At 34.5% G+C, this 7,441-nt stretch overlaps 1 pseudogene; it reads left to right on the top strand.

Annotated features, from left to right (window-relative positions):
• The first annotated feature begins 5,740 nt into the window (after positions 1-5,740).
• On the top strand, positions 5,741-6,184 carry LOC130871875 (calmodulin-like; annotated as a pseudogene).
• The last annotated feature ends 1,257 nt before the right edge of the window (positions 6,185-7,441 follow it).

The raw sequence follows: 7,441 nt of genomic DNA, 5'->3' as shown, positions 1-7,441 counted from the left end.
TAAATGCCATCTTGTTAAACAGAAACTTCCTATATACCAGAGTGAAAAATTGACTATCTTCAAATACCTGGATTCTCTTTCCTGTTGTAAAATATTTTCAATTCTTTTGTCTGTCCTTTACATAACTATCAACAACCAACTTTCCTTTGATGTTTTTACAGTACTAATCATTTTAATTCCACCCCAATTGAGACTGAGCTTCAGATAAATAGGGACTTGCTCTAAATTTTATTTGTTTGGTGCATCAAACTGTGCCAACATAGAAAGAGGCCTCAATACATGCATGCAGAATGACAGAATTTTTCCAAAGTGGGCGCTTCTACTTTCTGTTCCTCAAAAATATACCTTCTCTATAACGTAATTGTGCCCTGTCTTTAGAGAGCACCCAACAATTTTTTTTAAGTTAAAGATAAATAGCCAAATTAGTGGTATGGATAGTAAATTAAGGAACATCAGAAAAGCAAGAAGACCTTCAAATCCAAATTCAAACATTTTCTTCTATGACCTTTTTTTTTTTTAACATTTGCTCTCTCAGATTTGAGATATTAAATGCTAAATCCTCCCAGTGTATAGATACTGCTCAAAAAACTAGTATTATTTTTATTCATTACATGCCATTATTTAGACTTCCTGTAATTTGTTTTCCTTATATTTATTATGATGATGATTTTAATAATTTAGAGCTTGTAATTGACCCTGACTATCATTAATTCAGTCTCTGAATGTTTTTCAAAGATATTTTATAAAATTCAAATCGACAGTGCAACCCTTTGGAAAGAGAGTTTCCTTGCCAACCTTCATTTATATTTATCCATAATTGATTCTTCTGTCTTGTCAGCATTGCACAGACATTGAATGACATTTGAAGGCACTCATGACAGTATCTATGAGACATTTATGGCACTTAATCTGTCAGAGATTTGTCCTTAGAATTAAGGAGTAGAATATCTTTAGACCTCAGGTCTCTTTGTAAATTACATTCAGAATATCTTGTAAAATTAGTTTCAATGTCAGCATGCTAATGCCTGTCTCAGCTTTCCTGAAAGAGTGGCAATGATATACAACTCCCTATATTTGACTGGAGACTATAAAATAGATGGAGTGGTCAGGCTTAGGACTAAGTAACCTTTTATTCAATGACAGTAATTACTTGTTTGAACCTTTAATTCATTTAAATTTGCTTGAACTTTCAAGTGACTACCCACATATTTTCCACTTTGACAGATAAAATTAAATGATGAATAGGTGGAAGAAATCTATGCAATACTTTGACATGATTGACAACTTAAGAAAAATATAAAGTGTCTTTTACTTTGGAAAACTAATTCTTGTAAGGATAATTCATGTTAGTTACTAAATGATGATATTTATATAAGGATAACATAAAAAGTAAAATTCAAGGTCCATGGCTGGGATTCCAAGGAATTAGGAAAACTATGGAAGGTTCTTGTATATTTGTACTTATACAGTTGGAAGTCTGCACTTTTATTTATTTTTTAAGTTTATTAACAATTTTAGCATGGATACTGTCATTACTATTACTTGAATTTAAAACATTATTGAATCAATACAAAGTAAAAGCACTTATTAGGAAATCATTACTCAAAAGAAGAAATGCTATGGAAACAAGTCTTATATATATTTCCTCAAATGTGACTTTTTCTCCAGTGGTATTTCTAAAAATAATGTGAGAGGCAAAGCATGGAGAATTTTATGAAATACTGCCTTCTGAGCATGGCATGTCTCTTATAAACATAAAGTTATAGCAACTGTGGTTATCTGCATGACACTTGTATGAGATCAATGTTCCAGCTTAGACGGATAGATTATCTCCAGGCTGAACCAATTGCTAAGGAACCATTGGACATGGTTGTGGAAGAAAGTATCACTCTATATCTATGGTATGGTTGCAAGTGGGTTTCCTAGACTGCAGAAGATGACTGTATGCCACTTCACTTATGAACAAGAATAACTGATTTCAGTAGTCTATCAAAGAGTAGCAACAGCATGCATTTAGAGTTGGATGGGTAAAATAGAAAGCATATGTGATCATATTTCACTTTACTCATATATGAAATTCTCATGAAAATGTAAAATCAGATGAAATAACCAATAATTGGCTTTATTTGTTGATATAAAAAACTTCCAAATTGTTTGCTCTAAAGTGAGCTAGTGAATCAAAGTCATAATTTGTTTTCCATTGCATCTTTGTCCTTATGATGAATCCTCATCTGGATGACTACTTTAAATCATCCAGTAATGTCTTTGACCTTGAATATATTCTAAAGAATTATGACAATATAGTTACCTTTATTCTAGCACTAATAGCAAGCACAGAGATTTCTCTGTTGTAGTGAGTCTTCAGTTATGCTCTGATGCCAGTGATCACTGAGGGTGAAGTCTCATGATCCCAACGAATTACTTTAATAGATTCTCTGTCATCTTCCTTGTCATCAGTATGCTGCCCTTTCTTAAAATATATCTAAATTTAGCCAGCAATCTCAGGCCTTGTATCACCATGACACCCTTCCTAATATATTCAGTTCAAATTTCTATAAATTAGGATATTTATACATGCATAAAAGCAAAGATTAAATCAGATATGAGGACAACTTCAAATAACTTGTTGATTCTATTTTGTTTGTATTACTGCCGTTTATCCCCTATGGAATAAATAAGATGCTATCTGTAGAAGGTTCCGGATTTACTCTAGATGGAAGGTATTAAGGTCAATTCTAAATTTCTAGTTCAATAGATTTTAGATACAGTTTTGAGATCTGCATGTATAATATATGCCAGTGATGGTTTCTAGTATTTTGAAGTTGGGGGAAATGCTGATAATATAAGCTTTATTTCTCCTATGAACTGTTGCCACTTTTCCATAGTTTTGTGGTGAATTTCAATCCCCAGATATATCTAACACATTTTGTCCAATCATGCATAAAAGTGAGAGGATGATTTTAAATATGTTTTCTTTTTGTTTTGTCCATAAACATTAGTAAATGTCCATTATGCTACCATTTTATATGGTTATCATTCCTGATCAGAATACTTTTCCTCCTAGATATTGATATTTACTATTAAATAAATTATAGTATTTAGAATTGGAAGAGATATTTGTAAGGATGTTAGTAAATGGCTCATTTATGTAACAGGAGCCTGAGTATAGAAAAAATAAAACATGACTTAATTTTAAAATGGTGACACTTTAGATCATTTAGGCAAAACACACTTAAATATACTGCTAGCCTGCTAATATAGATTCATACAAACACTATAATGTTTTTTCAATAGATTTAATCTCTCATGCAATAATACTGACCACAGTTTCTCTTCTCTCCCCACTTCTCTAAGCTTCCACCAACATCTCGCCCCCAAATCAACTGCCCCTTCATTTTCATTCATAAAAGAGAAAACCTCCACATGTCAACCAAACAAAACAAAACAAAACAAGATATGATGAGACAAGGCAACGGCCCTTACAAACACTTTAATATTATTTTGATATGATCCCTTAAGAACAATACTATGTTATTATAATTATTGATTATACACGTTTATAAATTATAAAAATTCAGATATATTTTTTGCATCCAAACTTCAGTTTCCCTTTCCTTCTCTAGTTCTAGTTCCTTCCCCCCTCCTCCGCTCTTCATCTCCCATTTTCTCCTCCTCCATTTCTCTTCAGAAAAGGGCAAATTTGCCCTGGATATCAACAAAACATGGCTTATCAAGTTGAAGTATCTTTAAGCATTATTACATTGCAATTTTCCCAATCACGTTTTGATCTGTCCTGAGTCTCTGGCTCATTCAGCCAGTGGATTCTGTTGCACCAGGCTGTGTCATAGAAGGACTCAATCTTGTGGAATAGGTCTGAGGCTGGAAGAATCATTAGGTGGCCAGTCCCACAATCTCTAGGCTACCGTTACTCTAGCATATCCTATAGAAGGACAGACTGTAGGTCAAAGGTTATGTGGGCAGAGAAAAAGGAATGCCATGTAGCCACCAAATGTGTAGAATGTTGCACCTCCTCAGGAAGTCAGTCTTGTGGCAATACACAGATTAATAGAAATGGGTTAATTTAATAGTTAGCCAGTAAGAAGACTAAGACATTGGCCAAATAATTGTAACTGATAACAGGTCTCAGAGTGGCTATTTCATAAGTGACTTTGGGAAGAAGCGAGCAGAGAAAAGTCAGTCCAAGTGCACCCGAGGAACAGAGAGTACTTCTAGTTGCATGCCATTATTTTTAACAGCTGAGTAATACTCCATTGAGAAAATGAAGCACATTTTCTTTGTCCATCTTTGGTTGAGGTACAACTTGGTTGATTATGGGTTCTAGCTTTTATAAATAAAACTTTTATGAACATAGGTGAGCAGAAGTCCTTGTGGTATGACTGAGCATTCAATGGATATATGCCCAAGAGTATTAGAGCTTGGACTTGAGGTAGATTGATGCCCAATTTTCTCAAAAACTGTTATATTGATTTCCAATATGTGTCTGAACAAGCTTGCATTCCCATCAGTAATGAAGGAGTATTCCCCTTTATTCTATATCCTCTCCAGCATTAGTTATCACTTGTATTTTTGACCTTAGCCATTCTGACAGGTGTAATATAAAATCTCTGTGTCATTTTGAGTATATTACCCTGATTGCTAAGGATTAGTGTCGTATATGTGTTGGTTTTATTGGTTAATGAATAAAGAATCTGGCGTGTCCTGTGACAGGGCAGAGTAGAATTAGGTGGGGTAAACTAAACTGGTAAATGCTATGAGAGAGAAGGTGGAGTCAGAAGACACCATGTAGCCACTGCCAGGAGCAAACCTGCTGGAACTTTCCCCAGTAAGCCACATCCACATGGCTATACACAGATTAATAGAAATGGGTTAATTTAAGATATGAGTTAGCCAGAAATATGATTAAGCTATTGGCCAAACAATATTGCAAATAACATAGTTTCTGTGTGGTTATTTCAAGTCTGAGCAGCCAGGAACATACAAGAGGAATTCCAACAACAAAGGATATTGAGCATTTCTTTATGTTTCTCTTCTATTAACCAATAAAAGCAACACATAGACAGAAGGACCTCCCATACCACCTATGTCAATACATTCAAGGCTATTTCACCACATTCTCTTCTATCAGTTTTAGTGTATCTAGATTTATGTTGAGGTCTTTGATGCTCTTGGACTTGAATTTTGTGCTTAGTCATAGACATGAATCTATTTTCACTATTCTAAATGATGGTACCCAATTAGACCACAACCATTTGTTGTAGGTGTATTCTTATTTCCTTGTATAATTTTGGCTTCTTTGCCAAAAATCAGGTATTCATAGTTGTGTGAATTTATGCCGGGATATTTCATTCAATTGCCATGATCCACCTCTCTGTTTTTTTATGCCATTACCACATAGTTTTTATTACTATAGCTGTATAGCAGAGCTTGAAATCAGGTATGCTGATGCCTATGGAAGTTTTTTGTTTTATTATACATGATTGCTATAACTATCCTGGGTATTTCAGATGATTATTTCAATAAATACAAAAAAAAACCTTAAAAAATCCAAACCACTTTATAATAAAAGTTTTAGAGAATAACAGCCACCACAACATGTGACTCACAGTACAGAGCAGGTAGGACTTTAGTTGCAGTATTATTAGCAGAGGCACCTCAGTAGTCACATCCCCTGCACTGGTGCAGTCACCCTTGTCTATTGTGCTCTTATTTGGCTATCACTATGGCTTATCTCCTTACTGAAGAAGAGACTGCCAAATTCAAGAAAATCTCTCCTTATTCAATAAAAATGGTGATGACACCACCATAATAAAGGAACTTGGGACTTTCATGATTTCACTGGCTCAAAACCCAACAGAAGCTGAATTGAAGATATGATCAATAAAGGGAAAGATGATGGGAATAGCACCATCGACTTCCTGGAGTTCTTGATCATGATGGATAGTTAAATGAAAGATACAGATAGTGAAGAAGAAATCCATGTGACATTTCATCTTTGGCAAGGATGGAAATGCTTACATCAGCACAGTAGAACTGTACCACATCAGAACAACCCTTAGGAGAAAAACTAACAAATGAAGAATTAGATGAAATGATTAGAGAAGATATTGATGGAGAAAAACAAGTCAGCTATGAAGAATTTGTACAGATGATGACTGCAAAATGAATAACTATTTCCAACTACTTTTCCCTCTAGAAGAATCAAATTGAAATCTTTTACTTACCTGTTACAAGGAAAGAAAAAGAAAAAGTTTATTAATTTTGTTTTATGTAGAAAAGGGACAAACATACCTTTTGCACACACACAAAATCAACATGTATTGGTTTCTGGACCTGTCTCCTAAAGATTATGCCCCCGCATCCATTTTATAATATAATATTCATTCTACCTTATAAGGAAACATTTCATGGACTCCTAAAACTTGATTTGCTAGTGATAATGCACTATTTGAGCTATCCAGTTTCTCAAGCATGCAGCTTGATGATTAAGCACAGTCAGGTGCTTATATTAAAATCAAAAAAAGAAAAAAAATCAATACCTCACATGGGTTCTACAGTTTTTTTGGATAATTTATCAATAGCCAGTTTACCTGAGCTATTAACAAGCATTTAAAATTGATTTACCTCAGGATTATATACAGAGAATACGTGAAGACTAAACTCTAAGACACAGCCCCAGAAGTAGAATGGCCCTCTTGCCTTTCATGTCTTCTAACCCCATGGTGACAACAAAGCCCTGATGGCATGCCTGAGTTTAGTGCTATGTGCATTATACTAGAGTGAAATAAACATCTAGGCTGTTACCAAATCACACAAATTTTTAACAAGAAATGCTTGCCAAGTGTCAGAGATCAACTTCAACAATGATGCCACTTACCAGGGTATGGGTATGGGGATTAGAAAATAACTAAGGAAAACAAAGACACGAATGAAATTAATAAAGCAGAAACATAGAATAGTACAGGGAGGGAGTCCCAGTAAATACTGAAATTGCCCACATTTAATCTCCATTTGCTTAAAGTACCCAGACCAGAAAAGGTAGGAGTAAGATAAAAAAATGCATTTACATGATACAAGGTATCATGTTATGGCTACATTCTTAGTAAAACATCTGTCGCCAGTAATGCTCAAAGCCTAGACCAAATCATTCTGTAGGCAAACCACTCCATGGGTGGAATCCATTGTTATTGCCCTAAGAAAGTAGGAACTTATTTGGAGTCTTAGACTTTTGTTTGATGTAGAAACACATCTACTTCTCTATACTTAAAATACAAAGTCTGGATATTAGTCACACCTGTTGACAATAACCTTAAGAGCGCAAAACTCTCTGATCTAAATCTAGATGGAACCTCTGTTCGAGAAAGAAATGGACAACCTCCTTGAGCAAGCTGAAATTCAGTGACCCTCAGACAAGGTAGAAATA

Source organism: Chionomys nivalis, chromosome 3 (assembly GCF_950005125.1).
Source record: "Chionomys nivalis chromosome 3, mChiNiv1.1, whole genome shotgun sequence".
Lineage (NCBI taxonomy): Eukaryota > Metazoa > Chordata > Mammalia > Rodentia > Cricetidae > Chionomys > Chionomys nivalis.
The sequence above is the reverse complement of the archived record's forward strand: the minus strand, read 5'-3'. Positions and strand labels throughout refer to the sequence as shown.